We start from the raw sequence: 15,528 nt of genomic DNA, 5'->3' as shown, positions 1-15,528 counted from the left end.
TGTCAATATTAGCACACGTGTCTCCAAGAGTGTTTAAATATTAGCACACGGGGCTATGAGAATTTTCAATATTAGAACATGGGTCTATGAGAGTGTGTCAATATTAAAACACAGGTCTCCGGGAGTATGTGAATATTAGCACACGGGTCTCCGAGAGTGTGTCAATATTAGCACACGTGTCTCCAAGAGTGTTTTAATATTAGCACACGGGTCTATGAGAGTATTCAATATTATAACACGGGTCTCTAAGAGTGTGTCAATATTAGCACACGGGTCTCCGGGAGTATGTCAATATTAGCACACGGGTCTCCGAGAGTGTGTCAATATTAGCACACGGATCTCCGACAGTCTATCAATATTAGCACACGGGTCTATGAGAGTGTGTCAATATTAAAACACGGGTCTATGCGAGTCTGTCAATATTAGCACACGGGTCTCCGACAGTCTGTCAATAATAGCGCACGGGTCTCCAAGAGTGTGTCAATATTAGCACACGGGTCTCTGGGAGTGTGTCAATATTAGCACACGGGTCTCCAGGAGTATGTCAATATTAGCACACGGGTCTCCGGGAGTGTGTCAATATTAGCACACGGGACTCCGGGAGTGTGCCAATATTAGCACACGGGTCTCCGAGAGTTTGTCAATATTAGCACATGGGTCTCCGGGAGTGTGTCAATATTAGCACACGGGTCTCCGAGAGTGTGTCATTATTAGCACACGGGTCTCCGAGAGTGTGTCAATATTAGCACACGGGTCTCCGGGAATGTGTCAATATTAACGCACGGGTCTCTGGGAGTATGTCAATATTAGCACACGGATCTCCAGGAGTGTGTCAATATTAGCACACGGGTCTCCGGGAGTGTGTCAATATTAGCACACGGGTCTCCGAGAGTGTGTCAATATTCGCACACGGGTCTCCGTGAGTGTGTCACTATTAGAACACGGGTCTCTAAGAGTGTGTCAATATTTGCACACGGATCTCCGGGAATGTCAATATTAGCACACGGGTCTCCGAGAGAGTGTCAATATTCACACACGGGTCTCCGGGAGTGTGTCACTATTAGCACACGGGTCTCCGAGGGTGTCTCAATATTACCACACGGGTCTCCGAGAGTGTCTCAATATTAGCGCACGGGTCTCCGGGAGTGTGTCAATATTCGCTCACGGGTCTCCGAGAGTGTGTCAATATTCGCACACGGGTCTCCGGGAGTGTGTCACTATTAGCACACGGGTCTCCGAGAGTGTGTCAATAATCACACACGTGTCTCCGAGAGAGTGTCAATATTCACACACGGGTCTCCGAGAGTGTGTCAATATTCGCACACGGGTCTCCAAGAGTGTGTCAATATTAGCACACGGGTCTCCGGGAGTGTGTCAATATTGGAACACGGGTATCCGAGAGTGTGTCACTATTGGAACACGGGTATCCGAGAGTGTGTCACTATTAGAACATGGGTCTTTGCGAGTGTGCCAATATTAGCACACAGGTCTCCGGGAGTGTGTCAATATTAGCACACGGGTCTCCGAGAGTGTGTCACTATTAGCACACGGGTCTATGAGAGTGTGTCAATATTAGCATACGGGTCTCCGGGAGTGTGCCAATATTAGCACACGGGTCTATGCGAGTCTGTCAATATTAGCACACGGGTCTCCGAGAGTGTGTTAATATTAGCATACGGGTCTATGAGAGTGTGTTAATATTAGCACACGGGTCTCTGGGAGTGTGTCAATATTCGCACATGGGTCTATGAGAGTTTTCAATATTCGAACACGGGTTTCCGGGAGTGTGTCAATATTAAAACACGGGTCTATGCGAGTCTGTCAATATTAGCACACGGGTCTCCGACATTCTGTTAATATTAGCACACGGGTCTATGAGAGTGTGTCAATATTAGTGCAGGGACCATGGAATGTGTCAATAGTTGCAGGAGTTTTTCACACACAAACGTTTGAAATATGCTGCTTTAGAAATTAGCATCGTCAGATTATGGAGCTCAAAAGCATGGCAAAAGCTGGTGAAAGGTGGTGCAATACTTTCAATATGTCACAAGCATAGTGGTAATAATAGTGTTGCTGGGCCAAGACCTACAGAAGGGAAAGACAAAATAAAAGGTTGCTACAATAACACACAGAAACACAACACTACGATATATGGACGGGGATCGGAAAAAGGGAAGTAAATCTGCGAAAACAATTAAATATGATGCATTTTGTTCCTTAACCCATTTAACAATGCTGTAACTATAATAGCATCTCACAAATGTCAAACCAGCATTTAGAATAATGTCGAATCTGTTCCTGTCTCAATTGTAAATGAGCGTTATCTTCCTGCAGTTTACTTAATTATGGCAGGATTAAAGGTCCAATGAGTGTGAAAAGAAATCACTATACTCATCAATAGTTCTGAAAAATTATGAGATGAGGAACCCAGTTTCACTGCAGGAAATTTATATCGAATGAATAAACTCAGATTGTTTGAGGTTGCACCAGCTGTCAGTTATTTGCACTGGTAAGTTTTTGCAAGGGTGCAGCAAGCTGAAAGATTGTGAAACAGCTATTATTAGCTGGCTGTTGAAATTGTTCAAATGATTCAATGGTGCATGTAACATAAGGGTGCCAATATACATTGATTTAAATTCTTTGAACAGCTTCAAATGTTGATATTAAGGGATTGTATAATGTGCCTTCATTTCCTAGACGCATTGACCTAGAATTATTATCATTTACATGCGCACAACTTGGTTCCTCTATATTGCCCTAGATTTCATAACATTAACCAATGGATGTTTTTTATCACCAGAAGAAAATGTAATTCTACTCACTTACTTGAAGCAACAAAATTGGCTAGTTTTACAGCACATTTGAGTATGACATTTGGGTAAGACTCAGCACAGATTGCAACTCCGAATGCTGCTGTATTCTTAATCATGCTGATACTCAAAGTCCGTTTCACTGTAATGGGTTAGGACGACTGTCAGTGGTCCATCTACAGAACCCAGCTCCCTTCTAAAATCCGCAGCACTCATCCAGAAAGTTCCAAAATAACACCATAGCCTTGAAAAATGTCTTTGAGAAAAGAGCATAATGCCTCTTGCAGCTCAATGCCTCTGCACAGCTGCCTGGGTGAGATTAAGCAAACAATGTGTAGAGAATCAAAGCTATGCACTGCCTTTCCACCAGTCTGTGGTGTAGCACACTGATGCCTCAATGTACTGTATCAATGCATTGTACACGTCAATAATAGTAATCAAACAATGCTTTGAATACAGTGACATCGACCTTGAGCGAACACTAAATTGTTCTAAATACTTGGGCTGTTGTCTAAAATACTTACATGTACATCATGACTTAATCTGTCACGTTATCTCGGAATTGTATAAAATAGATTAGAACATCATACATTCTCTCTGATGGCATTTATATTTAACAGTGGGTGGCTAATCTAATGTTGCACCCTGAATGATATAATTTGCTGATAAAGATCTGCTGGTTTCAAAGATTATTAGTAAAGATAACAGTGCATTAAACAGTATCTATACAATTTACTCTTTATCAAATAACTTTGTACTATTTTGGCAGCGTTTATAAACCACCACTCAATCACATATCTGCCTGACCCCATATCCTGTGCAGAGGCATTGAAAAGATTGCAGGCACTTTCTCAGAGAAGGAAGGGAAAATCAGAGAGAATGTATTCTTGCATACCATGTAGCAAGGCAGCATTGACAAGGCCCTGGAATAGCTATCTTGCCTTCTCTCTTGGCCTAAGACAATCTCAGAAAAATTAAGGGACATAAATAGCTCCAAAAAAAAGAGGGTCCCGACTCCCATTCTTGGATAAGACAAACTGCAGTTTCTGATCATACAAAAGTTGCTTCTGAATCCAGAATTTGTTTTGTTTGTGCCACTCTATATCATTACATCTGTAATAATGATGTCATTACCACAATTATACTCTTCTTTCAAAGGTTTTCCCCAAAAAAAACTATGGTGTTATTTTGGGACTTTGGATAAGTGTCTGCCTGGCACTATGTCCATATGTCATCTGTTCGAACATTTTCCCTTACCATATTAAATTGTAAAATTACCACTAAATATCTTGCATATACTACTCATCACATTTTAAATGTAACCATAGCACAAAAAATATGCACAGGTTTCTGTTGTGTATGGAGAAAGAGTCAGACTGAACACTGTGAACTCAAAGTAAAGTGTGACCGTAGTCTTTTATTGAAGGTCTCCAGAGTGCCTCTCCAACCTGTGAAGCCTTCTTAAATACCTGTGCTCCCAAGGGATGAGTCCTCTGGTGGCTGTACAGAATAAAAATACAAGTTTACATATATAACAGTTTCTGCTTGATTCCTGGGCAATTTAAGTCAATCAAATAATACATCTCTACCTGCTTGTTTCATTGTCTCTCACCTCTCAGCCTTTCTATCGTATTCTTCAACTCAACATGAGCAACGCCACGGAAGATTAACAAAGACTATTATACAAATGAAAGAAAGCAAGAAAGAAATCATATTTAAGTAGTATATGAAAGTGTTTCAGAGTCAAATAGTTACATATGAAGTCTAGTCACTGTTATTCTGTAAGAAAAAATGGCAGCCAGTTTGAGCACAGCAAGGTTCCTTAAACATACGGGGGAGTAAATGTGACATTGCAGAACAGCTGTCCATTCTACATTCCACCCAATTTTCCTTTCGATCGACACTGATATTGTAAATCAGTGCTTCAGATATGCACAGATCAGCGAGCATTATACATTATAATTCACCTCCCAGGTCTGCAGGTTCATCATTATTGTTAAGTATGGAAGAACTCCACAAAACTGAGTACTGTGAGCAAAAATTGATGTGACATTAGTCTCTTTAATACAACTCAAGAGTGCCTGAAAAGCATGGCAGACAACCTTTTATACTCTCTTGCATGAGGTGTGCAGGTGACCCTTGGGCCTCCAACAGTTGCGCTCTCTGGTGGCAAGTCTTACACAGTTACAATATTTACATACATAACATCACTCCCCCTCAAAGTTTTTGATACAAATTATTTACAAGTTGAGGCGATCCGGGGCCCTATGCTCCCTGGTTGATCATCTGAGTTCAAACTCTGGCATGGGTGAGTTGGTCGGACCATTGCTGCACTGCAGCGCGGCTGGTCTGACAGAACGGTTGGGAATGGTGTGTTCATCCTCGTGATTCACAACGAGGTCGATTGCTGGGTGGTGTGTTGGTGGATCGATGATGGTGATGTCCTCTTCAGATTGTTCCTGGTTGTCGGTGAACCGCAGTTTGGTCTGATCCAAATGCTTTCTGCATGTTTGTCCGTTCAGTAGTTTGACTATAAGCACTCTATTCCCCTCCTTGGCCAAGACAGTGCCAGCGACCTATTGAGGACCATGACCGTAATTAAGGACAAACACAGGGTCGTTAACATCAATGTCATGTGATACAGCCGCGTGATCGTGGTACCTGTTTTGCCGGTGACGCCGGGTTTCCACATGATCATTTAGATCTGGGTGGACTAGGGAGAGCCTGGTTTTGAGTGCTCTCTTCATTAACAATTCTGCAGGGGGAACCCCAGTGAGCGAGTGGGGTTGGGTCCAGTAGCTGAGCAGAACCCGAGATAAGTGGGTCTGCAAGGAGCCTTCCATCACACGTTTCAAGCTCTGCTTGATAGTTTGGACTTCCAGTTCCACTTGACCGTTGGATGCGGACTTAAACGAGGCAGACCTGACATGCTTGATGCCATTGCAGTCATAAACCCGTTGAATTCCGAGCTGGTGAAACACGGTTCATTGTCACTGACAAGGATGTCGGGCAAGCCATGGGTGGCAAACATAGCCCGGAGGCTTTCAATGGTTGCAGTGGATGCGCTGGATGACATGATTACACATTCAATCCATTGAGAGTAAGTGCACACTGCAAAGTAAAAACATCTTTCCGAGCAAGGGGTACCAGCAAAATCTACGTGGATCCTGGACCACTGTTTGGAGGGCCATGACCACAGACTCAATCGAGCCTCCCTTAGTGCATTGCTCAACTGTGTGCACGTATTGCACTGGTGTACGCATGACTCTAAGTCCAAGTCAATGCCGGGCCACCAAACATACGACCTAGCTATAGCCTTCATCACGACTATGCCTGGGTGTGTATTGTGTAGGTACACAATACCCACCCAGGCATAGTCATGATGAAGGCTATAGCTAGGTTGTATGTTTGGTGGCCCAGCATATAAACGTTTCCCTGCCTTTTTTTGGCAAAACCACTTGATTACCCCATAAGGGACAATCCAACTGGATGGACATTTCATCTTTGCTTCGGTGAAACGGCTTAATTTCATCTTGCATTTCACCGGTAACGGCCGACCAGCTCCCATTGAGGACGCAACATTTTACAAGTGATAGCACAGGATCCTAACTGGTCCAAGTCCTGATCTGGCGAGCAGTGACAGGTGATCCCTCGCTCTCAAAAGCATCCATGACCAGAAGCAAGTCTGCAGGCTGCACCACTTCCACCCCAGTAGTGGGCAATGGTAGTCGACTGAGGGCATCAGCACAGTTGTCCGTGCCTAGGCTGTGGCGGATAACATAGTCATAGGCGGAAAATGTTAGTGGCCATCTTTGGATGCGGGACGAAGCATTGGTGTTTATACCTTTGCTTTCTGAAAACAGCGAAATGAGTGGTTTGTGATCGGTTTCAAAGCTCAAACCGAAGTTCAAATAGGTATTGGTGCATTTTCTTAATCCCATATACACATGCTAATGCCTCTTTCTCAATCATACTGCAGGCTCTATCAGCCCTAAAAGACTTCTAGACTTGAATGCAACCGGTTGAAGTTTGCCCGATACATTGGTTTGCTGTAACACACAGCTGACCCCGTACAAAGAAGCATCACAAGCTAGCACTAATCGTTTACATGGGTCATACAGTACAAGTAACTTATTAGAACAAAGTAGGTTTCTGGCCTTCTCAAAGGCTGTCTCTTGAGATTAACCCCAAACCCAGTCATCATCCTTATCGAAACATAGAAACATAGAAAATAGGTGCAGGAGTAGGCCATTCGGCCCTTCGAGCCTGCACCGCCATTCAATGAGTTCATGGCTGAACATGCAACTTCAGTACCTCATTCCTGCTTTATCGCCATACCCTTTGATCCCCCTAGTAGTAAGGACTACATCTAACTCCTTTTTGAATATATTTAGTGAATTGGCCTCAACAACTTTCTGTGGTAGAAAATTCCACAGGTTCACCACTCTCTGGGTGAAGCAGTTTCTCCTCATCTCACTCCTAAATGGCTTACCCCTTATCCTTAGACTGTGACCCCTGGTTCTGGACTTCCCCAACATTGGGAACATTCTTCAGAATTTTAAACGTTTCTATGAGATCCCCTCTCATTCTTCTGAACTCCAGTGAATACAAGCCCAGTTGATCCAGTCTTTCTTGATATGTCAGTCCCGCCATCCCGGGAATCAATCTGGTGAACCTTCGCTGCACTCCCTCAAGAGCAAGAATGTCCTTCCTCAAGTTAGGAGACCAAAACTGTACACAATACTCCAGGTGTGGCCTCACCAAGGCCCTGTACAACTGTAGTAACACCTCCCTGCCCCTGCACTCAAATCCTCTCACTATGAAGGCCAACAAGCCATTTGCTTTCTTAACCGCCTGCTGTACCTGCATGCCAACCTTCAATGACTGATGTACCATGACACCCAGGTCTCGTTGCACCTCCCCTTTTCCTAATCTGTCACCATTCAGATAATAGTCTGTCTCTCTGTTTTTACCACCAAAGTGGATAACCTCACATTTATCCACATTATACTTCATCTGCCATGTATTTGCCCGCTCACCTAACCTATCCAAGTCACTCTGCAGCCTCATAGCATCCTCCTCGCAGCTCACACTGCCACCCAACTTAGTGTCATCTGCAAATTTGGAGATACTACATTTAATCCCCTCGTCTAAATCATTAATGTACAATGTAAACAGCTGGGGCCCCAGCACAGAACCTTGTGGTAAACCACTAGTCACTGCCTGCCATTCTGAAAAGTACCCATTTACTCCTACTCTTTGCTTCATGTCTGCCAACTAGTTCTCAATCCACGTCAGCACACTACCCCCAATCCTATGTGTTTTAACTTTGCACATCAATCTCTTGTGTGGGACCTTGTCGAAAGCCTTCTGAAAGTCCAAATACACCACATCAACTGGTTCTCCCTTGTCCACTCTACTGGAAACATCCTCAAAAAATTCCAGAAGATTTGTCAAGTATGATTTCCCTTTCACAAATCCATGCTGACTTGGACCTATCATGTCACCTCTTTCCAAATGCGCTGCTATGACATCCTTAATAATTAATTCCATCATTTTACCCATTACCGATGTCAGGCTAATCGGTCTATAATTCCCTGTTTTCTCTCTCCCTCCTTTTTTAAAAAGTGGGGTTACATTGGCTACCCTCCACTCCATAGCAACTGATCCAGAGTCTATGGAATGTTGGAAAATGACTGTCAATGCATCCGCTATTTCCAAGGCCACCTCCTTAAGTACTCTGAGATGCAGTCCATCAGGCCCTGGGGATTTATCGTCCTTCAATCCCATCAATTTCCCCAACACAATTTCCGGACTAATAAGGATTTCCCTCAGTTCCTCCTTCTTACTAGACCCTCTGACCCCTTTTATACCCGGAAGGTTGTTTGTGTCCTCCTTAGTGAATACCGAACCAAAGTACTTGTTCAATTGGTCTGCCATTTCTTTGTTCCCTGTTATGACTTCCCCTGATTCTGACTGCAGAGGACCTACGTTTGTCTTTACTAACCTTTTTCTCTTTACATATCTATAGAAACTTTTGCAGTGCGTCTTAATGTTCCCTGCAAGCTTCCTCTCGTACTTTATTTTCCCTGCCTTAATCAAACCCTTTGTCCTCCTCTACTGAGTTCTAAATTTCTCCCAGTCCCCGGGTTCACTGCTATTTCTGGCCAATTTGTATGCCACTTCCTTGGCTTTAATACTATCCCTGATTTCCCTTGATAGCCACGGTTGAGCCACCTTTCCTTTTTTATTTTTACGCCAGACAGGGATGTACAATTGTTGTAGTTCATCCATGCGGTCTCTAAATGTCTGCCATTGCCCATCCACAGTCAACCCCTTAAGTATCATTCGCCAATCTATCCTAGCCAATTCACGCCTCATACCTTCACGCCTCATACCTTATGTCGCAACATGTGCAACGGTTCTAGCAAAGTGCTTAACCCAAGTAGAAATTTACCAAAATAGTTGGGGAGTCCCAGGAACGAACACAGCTCCGTCACATTCTGTGGCCTGGGTGCATTCTTGATGGCCTCTGTCTTTGAGTCTGCGGGTCTGATGCTGTCCGCCATAATCTTTCTCCTCAAAAATTCGACCTCTGGCACCAGGAAAATACACTTGGAGCGTTTCAGCCTGAGTCCCACTCTGTCTAGTTGACTTAGAACCTCTTCCAGGTTGTGTAGGTGTTCGGTGGTGTCACGACCGGTGATCAGGATGTCGTCTTGAAACACAACGGTGCGCGGAACCGATTTCAGCAGACTCTCCATGTTCCTCTGGAAGATGGCAGCAGCTGAGCGAATCCCAAAAGGGCACCTGTGGTATATGAACAGTCCTTTGTGTGTGTTGATGCACGTCAATCTTTTTGAAGATTCAGCCAGCTCCTGTGTCATGTAGACAGAGATTAGGTCCAACTTGTTGAATGACTCCACCCCCCCCCCCCCCCACTAACGTTGTGAACAGGTCATCCACCTTGGGTAGCAGGTACTGGTCTTGTAACGAGACTCGATTGATCGTTACCTTGTAGTCTCCGCAGATTCTGAATGTGTCATCGCTTTTCAACATCGGAACAATCAGATTTGCTCACTTGTTGAACTCGACTGGTGATATGATTCCCTCTCGTTGAAGTCTGTCCAGTTCGATCTCGACTTTCTCCCTCATCATATACGGAACTGCTCGAGCCTTGTGATGAACGGGCCTTGCATCGGGGACTAGATGGATCTGCACCATGACGCCTGTGAAGTTGCCAATGCCTGGTTCAAATAGTGACGGAAACTTGCTCAGCACTTGGGTGCACGAGGCATCATCCACTGAAGATAGTGCTTTGATGTTGTCCCACTTCCATCGAATCTTTCCCAGCCAGCTTCTGCCGAATAGCATTGGGCCATCACCTGGTACAATCCACAGTGATAAATCATACACAGCTCCATCATACGATACCTTAACTGCCGCATTGCCAATGACTAGTATGAGCTCTTTGATGTAGGTGCACAGCTTTTTCTGAATCAGGCTCAGTTTGGGCCATTGTGCCTTGTTGCCCCATAGTTTCTCAAAAGCCTTCTGGCTCATAATTGGCTGACTCGCCCCTTTGTCCAACTCCATTGATACCGGAATACCATTCAATTTGACTTTCAGCATGATAGGAGGACTCTTGGTGATGAAGGTATGTACCCCATACATAGAAACATAGAAACATAGAAAATAGGTGCAGGAGTAGGCCATTCGGCCCTTCTAGCCTGCAGCGCCATTCAATGAGTTCATGGCTGAACATTCAACTTCAGTACCCCATTCCTGCTTTCTCGCCATACCCCTTGATCCCCCTAGTAGTAAGGACCTCATCTAACTCCTTTTTGAATATATTTAGTGAATTGGCCTCAACAACTTTCTGTGGTAGAGAATTCCACAGGTTCACCACTCTCTGGGTGAAGCAGTTTCTCCTCATCTCGCTCCTAAATGGCTTACCCCTTATCCTTAGACTGTGACCTCTGGTTCTGGACTTCCCCAACATTGGGAACATTCTTCCTGCATCTAATCTGTCTAAACCCATCAGAATTTTAAACGTTTCTATGAGATCCCCTCTCATTCTTCTGAACTCCAGTGAATACAAGCCCAGTTGATCCAGTCTTTCTTGATATGTCAGTCCCGCCATCCTGGGAACCAGTCTGGTGAACCTTCGCTGCACTCCCTCAAAAGCAAGAATGTCCTTCCTCAAGTTAGGAGACCAAAACTGTACACAATACTCCAGGTGTGGCCTCACCAAGGCCCTGTACAACTGTAGTAACACCTCCCTGCCCCTGTACTCAAATCCCCTCGCTATGAAGGCCAACAAGCCATTTGCTTTCTTAACCGCCTGCTGTACCTGCATGCCAACCTTCAATGACTGATGTACCATGACACCCAGGTCTCGTTGCACCTCCCCTTTTCCTAATCTGTCACCATTCAGATAATAGTCTGTCTCTCTGTTTTTACCACCAAAGTGGATAACCTCACATTTATCCACATTATACTTCATCTGCCATGCATTTGCCCACTCACCTAACCTATCCAAGTCACTCTGCAGCCTCATAGCATATTCAGATGTCCTCATAAGAATGTCACAGCTGATGATTTATGTGTGAGTGATGTTACTGGGGCTATAAATCTTCAGATCCATCATCACGTCATAAGTGCCGGGACACATCTGTGCGGAACCTGCCCCAACAGCTTTTCCAGGATCAGGGATGGGGGTGGGGGGCGGCGGGGGGTGAGGTTACCTCATTCGCATTTCAATGGTGCACACCTGCGATACTACGGACACACCTTGGGCACCCATCAGAAGAAGGGGGTCGGAAAATACAACACTGACCAATCACTTGCTACCCACCAGCGTCACTGTCTCAGAGGGCAAAGGCTAGGCCCCAGCAGTCCCTTTTATAAAGGGGTCAAAACAAGTTTTTTTGCCTAAATGTTCAGGTTTCCCAGGCCTGGAGCCCCAAATGAGCATGAGTTCCACTAACTGGCCAGCCGGTATGCCTCTTCTCCCCTGGCCAATGGCCAGAGTCCTCTCCTGCAGGGCGATCTTGTTTGAACAGATAGAAGTTCCATGGAAGCATGGCAGTGAAAACCAGGATCAGGCGTGTCCAGGATCCGACCTATTTCATGGGACTTTCCCGACGTACAATGCACTAGAAGGCTGATGGAAATTCATGACATCTGTCTTTTCCCACAGTGCTTCCCCTTAGTACTGGGGGAATATGTGCACCATCTAACCACTTACTTATGACTGCTAAGTGTTTCTCTGGGGAGGAGTTAATGTACAAGTTGGCTGCAAATTTGCCGTGCTAGCTCGAAGGATTCAAAATGGCCTTGTACCTCCTCGAGCTGGTTCAAGTTTCTGTTTTTTTTTTGTTATGTCATGCAAGCAGTTAAGTAATCTTGAGATTTTGCAAGTAAATGGCACAGATAGTGACATGTAGCTGCCATCCTCCTGCACATCCTGTCTGAAACCAAATGACGACGCACCATGTACCCAGTTAGACTTGCTGTGTCATTACCTGTGTCAAGCCCTTTTAAAATTTCTATCTCCCTGCTGTTTGAGTTATAAATTGCTGTTTGGATGTGTCTTCTGCTGCAGTGTGAAGATGCATGGTAAGCAATCAGTTGTTTGTTTCCTTATACCTGCACAGGATAGACTTCTATTCATGCTTACTTCACAAATCCACTTTGTGCTTGTATATGTGAGTCTATTTTAATTAGACCAATTCGACAGTGCTATCAAGCGGCACTTACTCACCAATAACCTGCTCACCAATGCTCAGTTTGGGTTCCACCAGGGCCGCTTGGCTCCAGACCTCATTACAGCCTTGGTCCAAGCATGGACAAAAGAGCTGAACTCCAGAGGTATTATGAGAGTAACTGCCCTTGACAGCATTTGACCGAGTGTGGCATCAAGGAGCCCAGATAAAAATGATGTCAATCGGAATCAGGGGGAAAAATTTCCACTGGTTGGAGACATTCCTAGCACAAAGGAAGATGGTTGTGGGTGTTGGAGGCTAATCATCTCAGCTCCAGGACATCACTGCAGGAGTTCCTCAGGGCAGTGTCCTAGGCAACCATCTTCAGCTGCTTCATCATTGACCTTCCCTCCATCATAAGATCAGAAGTGGGGATGTTCGCTGATGATTGCACAGTGTTCAGTTCCATTTACAACGCCTCAGATAATGAAGCAGTCCATGCCTGCATTCAGCAAGATCTGGACTGATAAGTGGCAAGTAGCATTCGCGCCACACAAGTGCCAGGCAATGACCATCTCCAACATGCGAGAGTCTAACCACTGCCCCTTGACATTCAATGGCATTACCATCACCGAATCCCCCACCATCAACATCCTGGGAGTCACCATTGACCAGAAACTTAACTGGACCAGCTACATAAATACTGCGACTACAAGACTGGTCAGAGGCTGGGTATTCTGCAGCAAGTGTCTCACTTTGACTCCCCAAAGCCTTTCCACTATCTAAAAGACACAAGTCAGGAGTGTAATGGAAGACTCTCCACTTGCCTGGATGAGTGCAGCTCCAACAACACTCAAGAACCTCGACACCATCCAGGACAAAGCAGCCCACTTGATTGGCATCTCATTTACCCCCTTAAACATTCACACCGGTGCACTGTGGCTGCACTTTGTATCATCTACAAAATGCACTGCAGCCACTCGCCAAGGCGTCGTCGACAGCACCGCCCATACCCGTGACCTCTACCTAGAAGGACAAGGGCAGCAGGCACATGGGAGCACCATCATCTCAAAGTTCTGCTCCAAGATACACACCATCCTGACTGTAATATCAAATGAAGGATGGAGACACGATGAGTTGCTAGTCCGTGTGTTTGCTTTATTAGGCCAGAGTGAACTGAGCATGCTCATACCAAACCATGTGATAATACATTGCTTTCCCCCTTAAAAAAATGTAAGTATTCCCCTCTCAAATACAATAAAACTATGGTCCCACTTTTCCCAGCATTGCATGTACCACATTAAAAAAAACTCCTAGCTTTTTTTCTTTTAAATGAACTACAAATCCAGTTTAATAACAAGTTTGCGAAGCTTTCATGATCACCTTACAGAAGGTCATGGTGTTGAACCAACTTTTGGGCTGTTCTATTTTGATTCTGAACTCAAAGATGACCCTGTTTCTATCAGAATTGTTTGAAACTATATGTTTCACTTCAATCAGTGTTGTTGTCTATCTACAGTGACTATCTACAAGTAGCAGGAAATAATCATGCGCTTTCTCACAGACGTCTACATGTACTCTCTGAAAAGGTCTTCGTGGCCATGACCAGGGTTGTAGTGGAGTTTTGGGTGGTCTGCTTCTGCAATTTTGGCAAACATTTGCTGACAAGTGATTCCAGATCACTGTCCAATCCAGGTCAGTAAACTAAGCTTTTTGCAATTGATTTAATACTGACGATCTCTGAATGTTCAGTATGAAGTTTGGCTTGAATCCTATCTCTCTGTTTCCCCACTTGATACAATCTTGCTCACAAGACAATTCCGTACGACGGTTATGGAATGGTTTCAATTCTGTGTCCGTACACTGATCATGCCCTATTTTCAGCTCTTTGCAGTCTTTTGTCAGCTGCACTTAGCGTGAAAATACCTGGACCTTTCCCCCACCTCGACGACTCCCTCCTCCTCCGTCGACGCCGTTCTAGCTGCTCCACCCGATCCCCGACCCTCAACGGCGCCCGGCGAGCTAGACGTCAGGCGATTTGACGCGACTTGACCCTCCCAGCTGGGCCTCCCGCGGCGACTCGACGCGGCTGGACCTCCTGCAGCGACTGAGAGGCTGGGCTTGGCTATCGGTCCTTCACCCCTCCTCCTCCTCCAGCGGTGATTGGAGCACCTCCAGCGGCGGCAGATGGGCCTCTCCTCCATGATGGACAGCTGGACCTCCTGTGGCGACAGGCGACCTCCTCCTCAATAGCGATCGGGTCGGATGGCCTCCTCCCGCCTCCTTCAGTGACGACTGGACCTCTTCTTCGCCACTGATGACCTGGTCTCCTCTCCTCCTCCAGCACGTGGTGAGTAACATGGCTGTGACCCCCCCCTGCCCTCCCACTCTGAACCCCAGTGGGCCACTGACCCTCACAATGCCTGTCCCCAACCAAGCCTTGGACCACCTACCATCAAGGGTGCTACCGAGCACCAAGCCTGCGGCCAACATCTTGCCGCAGGCAACTAGGCCCATACTGCAGTGCCTGGTCTCCAGTCATCTTGGACCCCCTTGCCACTGGACCAAGACCTTGCTCAGCTAAGCCGGTGTGGTAGCCGGTGTGCAATGACCACCCCATGTTAAAAGAACTCACGCACAGGCAACTTCGACTCCGTTAACATGAAGTTCGGGACCTGGAACATCAGGACCCTCATGGACAACCCCAACAGCGACAGACCGGAATGCTGCACCGCCATAGTTGCCCAGGAAATTAGACTCTTTGATAAAGAGCGTGCGGCAAACCAGTCCCACACATCCCTTCCCTCAACGACTATTTGTCCTACCTGTGACAGAGACTGTGGTTCTCGTATTGGACTGTACAGCCACCTCAGAACTCATGCTAAGAGTGGAAGCAAGTCTTCCTCAATCCCAAGGGACTGCCGATGATGATGATGATGATGAAAATACCAAAATAGTGCACCAACAGCAATTTCAATATCATTTTGGCAATCTGTTAGATCAAACTAAGT

General features: G+C 45.6%; 1 protein-coding gene across 2 annotated transcripts in view; it reads right to left on the bottom strand.

Annotated features, from left to right (window-relative positions):
• The window catches only part of sult5a1 (sulfotransferase family 5A, member 1), a 140,803-nt gene extending 126,277 nt beyond the window's left edge, over positions 1 to 14,526 (bottom strand). The window contains exon 1 of one of the 2 annotated variants that reach the window (XM_070896980.1): positions 14,444 to 14,526. The gene's annotated coding sequence lies outside the window, so the exon portion shown is untranslated. The remainder of the gene's footprint in view (positions 1 to 14,443) is intronic. The other variant, XM_070896981.1, reaches the window with a different exon arrangement.
• Between the last annotated feature and the right edge of the window lie 1,002 nt (positions 14,527 to 15,528).

The sequence above is a fragment of the Pristiophorus japonicus genome, chromosome 13 (assembly GCF_044704955.1).
Source record: "Pristiophorus japonicus isolate sPriJap1 chromosome 13, sPriJap1.hap1, whole genome shotgun sequence".
NCBI classification, from domain to species: Eukaryota; Metazoa; Chordata; class Chondrichthyes; family Pristiophoridae; genus Pristiophorus; species Pristiophorus japonicus.
This window is presented reverse-complemented; position numbering and strand designations above follow the sequence as displayed.